Here is a 13,077-nt window from a genome sequence, read left to right as displayed (position 1 = left end):
AAATAAAAAATAAAAAACCTATCATATACTGAAGAATACATTCAAATGAGTATTTTATCCTAAGAGATACAGCATGTAAATTTTTAACCCACATTTATTTTCATTTAAAGTATTTGGAAACCATCTTAAAAATGCCAAATAATAAGTCATCAATTTCTTTCTCCAAAAGATCAAAATCAGACCAAAAGGTCACAATCAGAGCAAGAAGTACTTGTGGCTACAGCAATTTGGCTAGAGATAAATATTTAAACAGTATATATGTAGAGCTGAATACCTTACCTTAAGTCATGGAAGCAGGTAAGATTGCCCTGGAAAAATGTAGAGAATTAAAAAAGTATCAAGAGGATGATCACGAGAGTCACTAATACTTAAGCAGGAAAAAGGAGGTTGAAGGAAAATAACAGAAAGGTTTTAAGGTTGACGTCAGAGTAATACAGAGAATAAAATGTTCGAAGAAGAAAATGATCAGTACTGTCAGAAATTAAAAAGAAGTGGGGCTGGGGTTGTAGCTCAGTGGTACAGCACTTGCCTAGCACATGTGAGGCCCTAAGTTCGATCCTCAGCACCATATAAAGATAAATAAATTAAATAAAGGTATTGTATCCATCTACAACTACAAAAAATATTTTTTAAAAGAAAGAAATTAAAAAGAGGTGACACAGAATGAGGACAGGAAAAAAATACACTAAGTCTAAGAATTGCTCGATGATTTCTTTAAGTGATAGCTTTATTGAGATATAATTCACTTATTATAAAATTCACCCTTTTAAAATACACAGTTCAGTTATTCTTAGGATAGTCATAGAATTATATGACCATCACTACTCCCAAAATTTCAGAATACTTTCATCTCTCCAAAAAAGAAATCTTTTACCCATTGGCAGTTACTCCTCATTTCCCTCCATGCATTCATTAGTGGTTTTTGAAGAGCAGTTTTAGAGAAGCATGGAAAACTAAAGGAAAAATAAGGAATTACATATAAAAAGAACAAATTATTCTTTCACTTCTTTGACAATAAAGGGAACAAAGCTAAATAGGTAAAAATGCCATGGTGTAAGGTATTTAAAATGGGAAAGGCCTTCAACATCTGGTAGGCTGAAGGGAAGGAAATCAGGAGATAAAGACAGAAGATAAATACCAGCTTAGGCATTAGAAAAAAAAGGGAAAGTATACAATCAGAGGCACAGATGGAAAGGAAGAGATACTTTAGAAGACTGAGGTAATGAAAATAAGGAAATACTAAATGATCTAAAAATGCAGGTAGGGGAATGTCTCTAAACTTTGGTAGAGTTTTTAAATTTTTCATCATTGAATGCTTTATTAATTCAAAACAAAGGGGATAAATGTGTAACATAATTTTCACTTATTAGGATATCCAACATGGCAAGAGATTGTCACTCTCACTCCAACAACAAAGAACAAGCTAAATAAGCTAAAACACTAATAGTTTTAAGACATCAGAGAGCAAAGGACACACAAAATAAAAATTTTAAAAACTAATGAATTAAACTTCAGAAAGTGATATCCTTCATTGAGAGAAAAGCCCACCACTACTCTCCTCTCCAGGATAGCAGCAGAAAGAAGAATGCACTGCAGACAGGGATAAGAGGAAATAAGCCAGACTTTTTAACAAATTTTAACAGCTACATATAGGTTGGCATAATGGATGATAATTCTTAAGAGTAGAAGAGGTAGCTAAGTGTTCCAAAATGCTGGATAAAGACTTAGATGGAGCCCGAAGCATGGAACAAATCTGTTTCCACCCACCAACTCTCCCAAAGGTTTTAACAATGTTACACAGGTAGCACACTGAAATCTGGGGACATGGCAAGAACTGAAAGAGATCCCATTGTAGTACAAACGTCCAAGGCAGTCATCTTCCAAAGAGGACTAGCAGGTGAACAGAGAGAAATTTGTCTAATAGCACAACATTTCAGCTATCACAGCTTAAGATGAGACAGGAGGGCTAAGGAAAGTCTCCATGGCATTGTAGGCCTTCACAGAATGTAAAACAGCTGCCCTCCAGAGGTTAGGGTAAGGACAGCATGCTAGGCAGAGCTCCTAAGACACAGGCAGGAAGCAGAACTACACAAAGAGAATTTACCAGGGATCTGAAAAGCTGGCCAGCTAGGTAGCAAAATAGAGATCCCTGAAATCATGTCAAGGTTCAGATCCCAAATCCTGCTGAACAGAAAGTCACAATTCTACTACAGGGTGTTTTTTTTTGTTGTTGTTGTTGTTGTTTGTTTTTGTCATACTAGGGATTGAATTCCTCACCCCAAAATATTTGAACACAGTGAATTGAATCAAACTAAAGCTACAACAAAGGACAACAAAGGACTAAGCTACAACAAAGGACTTAAGCCAGGGCAGTGGCGCAAGGTACTCCAGAGGCTGAGATGGCAGGATTCAAAGTTCGAAGCAAAACCTGGGAAACACAGCAAGACCCTTAAAATAAAATTGACTGCAGCTCACCAGTAAAGCGCTTGTCTAGCATGCAAGAGGCCATACTGAAAAAAAAGGGGGAAAAAAAGGCAGACTCTCATTTTACTTTTTAAGTCAGGCTTATTCAATTTAGTCACCTGTCAGAATAAAGGCCATGAAGACATATATTAAGTAAATAATAAGTAAACTTCAGGCTCTAATATTGCTTTATGTAAGTTGACTGGCATACAATCAAAGATTATGATAGAAAGAAGCTAGAAAATGTGACCCAAAGTCAAAGAAACATTGAAAATAAGCAGATAAAAAGATGGTCCCAAATGTTGGAATCATTCAAAAGGAGTCTTAAAATAATTATGATAAAGATACTAAATGATCTTTTAGAAAAGATGGGTAACATATAAAAATGTGAGGAATTTCAGCCATGGTGGAAATTATTTTTTAAAAAATGCTAGAAGGGAAAATATTTCAGAAATGAAAAATTAATTAGAGAGATTTAATAGCAGAAAAAAGGAGTGGTAACCTAAAGACACATCAACAATTGGAACTAGGTTATCACTAGTCAAACATACATAGCAAATATATTATTTGACTTTAAACATTCAGCCAACTACTCCATGTAATAGCTGTTTTCGTAGTTCTTTGAATAAAAACTAATTCTGATGTAATAGTTTTCCCTCTGGAGTTAGAAGCTGACATTTCTGAACATTACTTCCTTAGAAATCAGCTTTCCTATTCAATCAAGCTTTATATCTGAAAAAGTTTTATATTCTTAAGTCTAAAGGTATTAAGAGAAATTCAACTTAAAAAACTACTAAATATAGAACTGGGCAGGATGGTGCATGACTGTAATCCCAACAACTCAAGAGACTGAGACAGGAAGATCACAAGTTCAAGGACAATCTCAGCAACTCAGCAAGACCCTGTATCAAAATAAAAAATACAAAGGGCTGGGGATGTGGTTCAGTGGTCAAGCACTGAACCTTATTAAAAATAAGGCCAGGTGCAGTGGCACATGCCTGTAATCCCAACAATTCAGAAGGCTGAGCAGGAGTAGTTCAAAGCCAGTCTCTGCAACTTTACTAAGTCCTAAGCAACTTAGTGAGACCCTGTTTTAAAATAAAAAATCAAACCGGCTGGGGATATATATAGCTCAGTGGTAAGGCACCCACCCCTGGGTGAAGGGGAGGGCAGAGGAAGGAGTAGGAATAATAGTTAAATTTCCAAGCTCAACTATCAAAAACAAACCCTCCCTGGGGGGAAATAAAAAAAAATCTTAAAATCTCCATTTCTCAATTAGAATGGGAGTGGGTGAGGAGACACTAATAAACTTAATTATTAGATGTAACAGGAAGCCAAAGGTGGATTTTACTTACATTCACATGATCTGATTTACATTGTTCAAAGATTGCTCTGTGGAAGTCCAAACAGAAAAACAAAAGTGGAAACTGGGAGATCAATTAAAAGGTAACAAAGAGACAAGAACCAATAATGACTTATACTAAGGATTTTAGCAGAAATATTAAGAAGTCGTTTGAATCAAACAAGTAAACAACTGTTTAGACAGCAAATGAAATGGAGAAAAAAAATCATTAGTTGGGGGGGGGGATACTATTCTTAACAGTATAGTTAGAGAAAAAATGAAATTGGACTCACAACCAGGACATAAAAAGAGACATGGGAAAAGCTAAGGAGAATTTTCCCAAGCTTTTCCACAAGTGTAAAGACTGTGAGATTAGCCAGTTTCCACTCCATTCTTTAACTTCCAATTCTGCTCTATTATTATGATAATGCTTTGTGCAAGTGCTACAAATACATTAATAAAGAGCTTAATTCTTGTATTTTGACAAAAAGCAATGGCGACACTGTAGTCTAGTAAGTATTAGTAATCATTATTCCACCTTGAGCCCTGAGAAGCAAGATTCACAAATGGAATAGATCTAGAACAACCTCCTATGTCTGCTTGTGTATCATTATATGTGATCGGGAGGAGGACAAGAAAAGAAGATAAAGACGCAAAGAGACTCCTACAGAAAGGCATTTTGCTAAGCAAGTAGTTTTCAATCTGACGCAGTCTCTCAACAAAAGTACTACTTTTTAGAGATAATTACTGAACTTTGGACTACTTTACTGTTCATTCAATTGACATGAATCATTAAACATAGTTTGACATTACCACAATTCCAACATGACAAATAACAGTAAAGCTTTTATGCTGTTATGGTATATATCTGCATTTCCAAAATGGCTAAAGATAGGGAAAAAAATAACACTGAGTTTCAATTTAAAAAATCCAAAATAGCCAACCCCAGCAACTTAGCAAGGCCCTAAGCAACTTAGCAAGACTCTGTCTTAAAATAAAAAATAAAAAAGGGCTGGAGATGTCGCTCAGTGGTTAAGCACCCTTGGGTTCAACCACTGGTTCCAAAAAACAAAAAGAAAAGAAACCCAAAACATTAAAAAACTGACATGAATACTCCTGGAATTTTCCTCCTTCCAAACTCCATCAATTTATATGACTAAAAAAACCTTCACATGATAGCAATTTGCATGAAATGGGTAGTTTCATAAAACTGTGATAAAAACAAAAATCATGTAGTAGCAAGACCCAAGCTCAAATATTGGACATCACTCTTATTAACTGTGTGATCCTAAGCAATTTAATCTTATTTGGTCTTTAGTTTTCTCATTTTTAAAGCACAGATAATACCTCTTAGTGTTTTCAAGATTAAATAAAATCTTATACGCATGCACATAAAAATGCATAACAAGCATTTAAAAATAGTACACAGCCAGGCTCAGTGGCACATTCCTGTAATCCCAGCAACTAGGGAGGCTGAGGCAGTAGGATTGCAAGTTCAAGGCCAACCTCAGCAACTTAAAAATAGTATATAACATTTAAAATTACATATATCTAAAAATATCTGTATGTTCTTATCACTAAAAAAAGCAGTTTATTGCCAAAAAGCATATGAAAAGATGCCCAATATCATTAGTTACTAGAGAAATGCAAATGAAAACTACAATGAGGTATTTCAAACCTACTTGAATGACTGTAACTTTTTAAAAAAGGAAAATACAAAGCAGTAGAAAGGCTATAGAGAAATTGAAACCCTCATACTTGGCTGACAGAATGTAAAAAGGTGCAGTTACTCTGAAAAACACTTTGGTGTTTCCTCAAAAAATTAATCACAGAATTACCACATGACCCCAAAATTCCACTCCTAGATATATATCCAAAATAACTAAAAACAAACACACGTATCAATATAATACTCTCACACCAGCATTATTTATGGTAGCCAAAAGATGGAAACAAACCAAGTATCCATCAACGAATGGATAAACAAAATTTGGTACATACATACAATGGAATATTATTCAATCATAAAAAGTAATAATACAATATTGTATACATGTACAGATATATAACAACAAATCCCATCATTATTTACAACTATAATGCACCAATAAAAAAAGGTAGAAAGAGGAGAAAAAAAAGTAATGCTTTTTTTCATGCTGCAACTTGGATGAACCCTGAAAACATTATGCTAAGTGCATGAAGGGTCAATAGGTCAGATATGATTATACTTATATGAAATATCTAAAGTAGGAAAATTCAGAGACAGAAAGTAGATTAATGATTATCAAGGGAAGAAGGGAGAGGGGAATAGATAGATAAAGATAATAGGTTCAAAGTTTCTGTCTAGAGGGATCAAAAAATGTGGAGATAGAAGTGGTGATAGTTGGCTGGTTGCAGTGATGCATGCCTATAATACTAGCTACTCAAAGGCTGAGGCAGGAGGAGCACAGGTTTGAGGCCAGCCTGGGCAATTTAGAGAGACTCTGTCTCAAAACAAAAATTTAAAAAACAGGCTGGGGATATGGCTCAGTGATAAAGCATTGAGCTAGCATTTAAAAGGCCCAGGGTTCAATCCTCGGTATCTAGAGGTCAAGGGTGGGTAAAGCAGGAAGGGCAAACTAGCTCTAGAGTTTATGAGAATTCTCTTGTATTATCCTCACAATTTTTCTCTAAGTCTAAAATTTCACAAATTTCTAAATAAGTTTATTAAGAGGTATATTATTTCATTTGAAAAGCATCATGCTAAGTGAAAGAAGCCAAAATCAAAAGACTACATACTATATGATGATAATTTATTGACATTCTGGTAAGGGCAAAATAGGGATAAAAACAAATCAGCTAGGAATAGAGGTGAACAGAAGGTACTGACTATAAAAGCAGCATAAAGAAATGTTTTGAGCCAGGCATGGTAGTATGTGCCTATAGTCCCAGCAACTTGGAAGGCAGAGGCAGGAAGATCCCTTGAGCACATGAATTCCAAAACCCACCTGGGCAAGCATATAATTACATCCCCAAACCTCTTCATTTTTTATTTGGAGACAAGATCTGGCCAAGTTGCCAAGGCTGGCCTTGAATTTGCAATCTTCCTGCCTCAGTCTCTAGTAATGGATGGGGATTATAGAAGTGTACTACCATACCCACAAGGAAAAAAAAAAAAACTTTCTAAAGTGATGGAAACATTCTATATTTTAATTGTGGTGCAAATAGTTACACAACTGCCCCCCCCCATAAATCACAGAACTGTACACATAAGATAGATGAGGTTTTTAGTTTTTTAAATATTTTTAGTTGTAGATGGACATAATATTTTTATTTATTCTATTTTTATGTAGTATTGAGGATTGAACCCAGTGCCTCACACGTGCTATGCAAGTGCTCTACCACTGAGCTACAACCCCAGCCCAAGATGGATGAGTTTTATATGTAAGTTGTATCTAAGTCTGACCTAAAAAAGATTTAAAAAAAAAAAAAAACTAAAAAGTGCAGTGTTGCATAAGCATTTCGACATACATGGAATTAGTCTGATAATTGTCATTACGAGATCTAGTCAGATTGAAGTAGGTTATTCCATATTCCCTGGAGCCAAAGAGCAGTTAGCAAAGTAACTTAGCAAATAAATCTATGTAATTATGTCTACTCATACACTATGGCTTTGTTTATAGGAATAATCAGGTCTCCTTCAGAGCTTATCTTGGGAAGATGTATGTTTTGAATCACTCCAAAAATTATTAATAGACTATTTGAAAAAAGTGTTTTCTTATTTCCTAATTGGACCAGCATTTTCTAAACAAAGTAGATTTTTTTTCTCTCTCTCACCAATATTCACAGTTTTTTCCACCTTACCATTAAGTACTTACATTTATTTCCCTCTAGTCTCCTCTCATTCATTTCCCATACACTATTATCTTGAAAGAGAATTTTTTTAAATACCTTTATTTTATTTATTTATTTTTATATGGTGCTGCGGATCAACCCAGGACCTCACACATGCTAGGAGAGCGCTCTACTGCTAAGCCACAACCCCAGCCCCTTGAAAGAGGACTTTATCTTTGCTTTTTCCTCTGATTCCACAGAACTTTAATAATACCTAATTTCTTCCTGCATCTACTGGTATTTTCTGACAGTAAACTGACAATTTGTCTACCTCACTACTAGAGCCACAATAGATTCATAGCCTTGAGATAAAATTTCCTGAATCACCCAAACAATAAAAAGTGTTGATCATAGGTACCCAGAGGTCTATTCTCACATCTTCACTTCTATCCTGTCCCATTGCTTGAAATAAGCCTTGTAAATCCTTCCTTAAAACTATATTTTTTTCCTTTATCTAATTTTCCCCCAAAGCCATTTCCTGCACATTAAATAACTCTGACCTTAAAATTTCATCCCCTTCTTCTTCCTCTAGTAACAGATTAAGATATAAATTCTTTTTCAAATATCTTTCCTAATATACTCTCATCTGTTTTCAATGACACATCTTTTCTTTCCTATAAATAATTTTTTATACCTTAAGTACTTTCTGCTATATGGATTATAGTTGGTCTCTCCTAGCTGGTATATGAACTTGCTCATTCTTTAACACACACTCCAAAAATCTGATATGTGCTATATGTCTAAACATTCAAAAGCCATTATGAAGACATGCAATGAAAAGAATACTGGGTCTAGTACTATAAGATGTGGGTTCAAGCATTACCTCTTACATATTATGCTAAACAAGTTACAACATTTTTGGATCTCATATTCCTCTTCAAGAAAATAAAAATATTTACTTATTTACTGACTTAACAGATGAGGGGAACATTAGCTAAAGAATAATCATCAATCAATACAAACTTAAGGGCATTATTTAAATTCTTTTGACAAATTTATCTTGTCTAATTAAGCCTCTAGTGTTTTTTTAAAACTAAACTCCATACACAGCAATAAAGTGAATCAACATTGCAATTACTTTTTCATATCACTAATGTTAACTACTAGACCCTAAGACTAAAACAGAAAGCTTTATTTCTTATTTTAATAGTAAGAATATTAGTTACATAGTATCTTCATTCATTTTCTTTTCGTTCATTCTTTCTTTTTTAATATTTTATTTTTTATTTTGAGACAGGATCTAAGTATCTGAGGTTGGCTTTGAACTTGGGATCCTCCTGCTTCAGCCTCCCAAATCGCTGGAATTACTGGTGTGGTTCACCACACCAGCCTCTTCATGCATTTTCAAGGTTAAAAGGTAAATACTAGCTGCTAAGCCAACAATAACTGCTTTCAAATCTATTAAAAAGTGTTTTTAAAACCCACTTGTTTTTACACCCAGGAAGCTAAATTTAAAATTTTAAGAAATCCAAAAAGTGGTTTAAAATTGTATAAATCTCATTTTTAATTGCCTAAAATGTCCAGGTGCACAGTCTTGTTGAGTCTATTATTTTAGAAATACCAAACTGCAAGATGGGCATAGTGGCACACACCTGTAATCCCAGAGATTCAGGAGGTTGAGGCAGAGGATGACAAGTTTGAGGCCAGCCTGGGAAACTTAGTAAGAACATGTCTTAGAATAAAAAATAAAAAGGCTGGGGATGTAGTACAGTGGTAAAAGTAGTGCTACTGGATTCAATCCTCAGGGCAGGGGGTGGGGAATAAGAGTGGGGGGGACATATCGGTGAGGGTTGGGGGGTATCATTAAACAGACTACAGAGAAAAGCAAAGGTACAAAATACACATAAATGCACAAGACTACTGACTTGTAGTATAAAGTATAATCATCAATCAATACAAACTTAAAGGCATTATTTAGTTTAAATTTTTTTGACAAACTTATCTTGTCTATTTAAGAATGGGAATTGCTTTCAGTCTCAACCACAGTCTTACTAACAAACTAAAAGACACCTAGATGAATATTTCCCAGTATAAAAATTATTATCATCAAAAAAACATTATAGCCAGGCACAGAAGCACATGTTTGCTATAATGTCATATAGCTATTCAGGAGGCTAATGCAGGAGAATTGCAAATTCAAGGCCAGACTGAGCAACTTAGTGAGACCTTGTCACTAAATAAATCAATAAATAGGGATGGGTATGTGCATGTGCCAGGCCATGGGTTCAACACCCAGTATCATCACCACCACCACCAAAAAAAAAAAAGGCAACACAGTTACAAAACATTTTTTAAAAATGCTTTGTGGAGAGAATGTAGAGAAAAAGGAACACTTTTACACTGTTGGTGGGACTATTAATTTGTACAGCCACTATGGAAATCTGTACGAAGGCTCCTCAAAAGATTAGGCACAGAACTACCTTATAATGTAGTTATACCATTCCTCAGTATTGATCTTAAACAATTTAAGTCACCATACTATAAGTGATACATGTATAGCTATGTTTATAGCTGCACAATTCACAATAGCCAAACTATGAAACCAATCTAGGAGTCCATCAATGGATGAATGGATAAAGAAAATGTGGTATATATATACAATGGAGTTTTATGCAGTGATAAAAATGAAATCATGTCATTTGCTTGAAAATGGATGGAATTTAAGAACACTGTTAAGTGAAATAAAAATGATAAGGTAGAAAAGAAAATCAAAAGGAAATCAGCAGAATAGAGGAAAGGGACCAGGGAGTAGAAGAAGGGGAGGGAGGGGGAAAATACTGGGGAGTGATATTGCAAAATTCTATTGTTATACTATGTGCATATATGAATATGTAACAACAAATCCCTACATTCTGTACAACTATAATGCACCACTAAAATAATGTGGAGGGAGAGGGGAAGAAGTAGAAAAAAAAATGCTTGTACCACTATTGCTTTGAAAGGCTAGTCTGACGCTTGGATAAGAACTGTGAGTTCTTGGGAAATTCAACACTCACTCTATTTTTTTTATTTATTTATTTTTTTTTTAAGAGAGAGTGAGAGAGGAGAGAGAGAATTTTTAATATTTATTTTTTTTAGTTCTGGGTGGACACAACATCTTTGTTGGCATGTGGTGCTGAGGATCGAACCCGGGCCGCACGCATGCCAGGCGAGAGCGCTACGGCTGAGCCACATCTCCAGCCCCTCAACACTCACTTTAGGTATAAGTTCACTTCATGAATGTGCTCAGTGCAAAACAATGTGTTGGATTAAGGAAAGATTCCTAGACATGGAAACTGACGCAGCAATTTAAATGAAAAAATTTAACTTATGGATGGCAGAGGAAACAAAGAATCATAATACACATAATAAACACATTAAGTTATAGTAGTTTCTAAAATACCTAAAGCAAGCATGCCAATTTTTATATTCTTTGAAACTGGAAAAAGTGTGAAACCTGTGGATAAAAACATTAAAATATGTTATCTGTAAAGAAGTAGCATGCAAGCAACATGCATACAAAATAGCAGAGATTTTCATACGGAAAAAGAATTTGCTTTATATTTATTAATTTAGCACAAAATTATGGGATTGGTGGAAGCTCTATGTGTTTTGTACATACATAAAATTGTTTTTAAAATCAAGTTTCAGTTAATAAATCTCTATTTTCTCAATATTATAACGTGCTTCAGAATTCAAACACTGTCTTAAATATCTTCATAAGTTTGTACATCTCAACTAAAACACTTCAGTCTAATTTGAAATGGTGAATAACAGCACCAAGTCCAATTATGACAGGACTGCTAAAGGCCTCCAAGGAGGCAAAGGTACAAAGTCTCCCCTGGAATCAGTGTTCCTGGACCTCTGTGTAGTCTTCTCTCATTATACTATGTCTTCATCATTCCTCTAAGAACAGTTTTGCTTTTTCCCCTTCCTTCTTGGGTCTTTGATATTAATCCAATATACTAAATGATTTTTCCAAGAGGACCTGAAACCCACCTGGAAAGGTGTTAGGATACTTCTTTAATAAGTAATCGTGTTCAAAGAGTAATGTCACATTCGTTTCCCTCAATTCAAACGCTGTTTAAAATAAAAATATAATTAAAATTCCAATTTCCATCAGGCTAACAAACCGAATTACCCCAGGCTCTCTCTTCAGGTTATATCCAGGCTTTCCTCCTCACTTAGTTTCTCCTTCCTCATTTTCCTCCTCAATCCCTGCTCCCTGGGGGGGGGGGGGGGGCGCCGCGGGGATTCTATAGCTGGAGAATCTCGTGTTCAAAGCCAAACAATTTTGCGAGAAAATAAGTATGGTTTTTATTCTTTAATTATTTATTGTTCTTCTGTCACGACTCAGGAGCAGTTAAGCAAATATTTTTAATCTAACTGCGCTTTCCCAGAAGGATGATGCGCTAAATACACACAAATAATAGTGCCTTTCCAAAGCAAGTGGATTCCGACAAAAAGGGAACAGGATGGGGGAGGGGGATCCCGGGAGAAGAAAAAGAATCATTAGCCCCAAGATCGAGTTGGGACAGGAGGGGAAAGGGGCCATAACTGAGAAATGCAACACATACACACTGGCCAGAACTTCATAAGAGAAGAAGACAGGACACTGTGGCTCCAGTTCTGTCCCTAGGGACCAGGAGGTGGCCTTCCCCCCCCACCCCCCGCTCAGGTCAAAACTAACTCCCCAGCGTACCCTCGCTCCCGACAAAAGGGGCCTGGTAGAGACGCGGGCCCCTCGCACCTCCCGCGGGACGTTGGCAACCGCCTTAGTGGAAGCAAGGCCGGGAGGGATGTGAGTCGAGTTGGGTAGCGCCAAGAGTACCGGACGAAGCGTCAGAGGCGGCCACCGGCGGTCTGGGGGCGGCGGCAAGGGACCCTCCCATCCCGGGATCCCACTGCGCCCTCGGAGGGCAGGGTCCCCCGTACCGGCCTCAAGATGTACCCCGGTACTGGCCCCGGCTACTACGACCACTTCTCACCTCACGCTGCCTGAGTCTGTCCTTCCACTGCAACTCGAGCCGTCGCAGCCGCCACGGTCCGAGCCATTTTCCCTCGGCTAACTCAGCCGCCGCCGAAAGCTCCGCCGGACTCCGCGGCCAGCCAAGCACATCACGTCACTTCCGGCAGGCAAGCACCGCCCTCCGCGCCCAGGCGTCTTGCGGATTGGCTGCTGTGCGTGGCCTACCTGAGGTGGTAGGCGGGGCCGGGACGCGCCCCGTGAGGCTGGAGCTACCGTACTGAGGCTTTTGGCTACTGGCCCTGGACTTCCCTGTGTGCAACCCCTGGGCAAGTAGCGAGCTCGCTGGGTCTCCCAGCCAGCCTCCTCTCCGACCCGGCATTCGAAGCCCGGCCAAGCGTCTCGGGCATCGAAGTATCCTATTGTTCCTATGCCCTCTCTCAGGACTCGCGCT

At 37.1% G+C, this 13,077-nt stretch overlaps 1 protein-coding gene across 1 annotated transcript in view; it reads right to left on the bottom strand.

Annotated features, from left to right (window-relative positions):
* Positions 1 to 12,731, bottom strand: part of Pik3c2a (phosphatidylinositol-4-phosphate 3-kinase catalytic subunit type 2 alpha) — a 113,339-nt gene extending 100,608 nt beyond the window's left edge. The window contains exon 1 of the mRNA XM_026398977.2: positions 12,646 to 12,731. The gene's annotated coding sequence lies outside the window, so the exon portion shown is untranslated. The remainder of the gene's footprint in view (positions 1 to 12,645) is intronic.
* Positions 12,732 to 13,077: the final 346 nt, after the last annotated feature.

The sequence above is a fragment of the Urocitellus parryii genome, chromosome 4 (genome assembly GCF_045843805.1).
Source record: "Urocitellus parryii isolate mUroPar1 chromosome 4, mUroPar1.hap1, whole genome shotgun sequence".
Lineage (NCBI taxonomy): Eukaryota > Metazoa > Chordata > Mammalia > Rodentia > Sciuridae > Urocitellus > Urocitellus parryii.
Note: the sequence above shows the minus strand (reverse complement) of the source record. Positions and strands in the feature narration are given on the sequence as shown.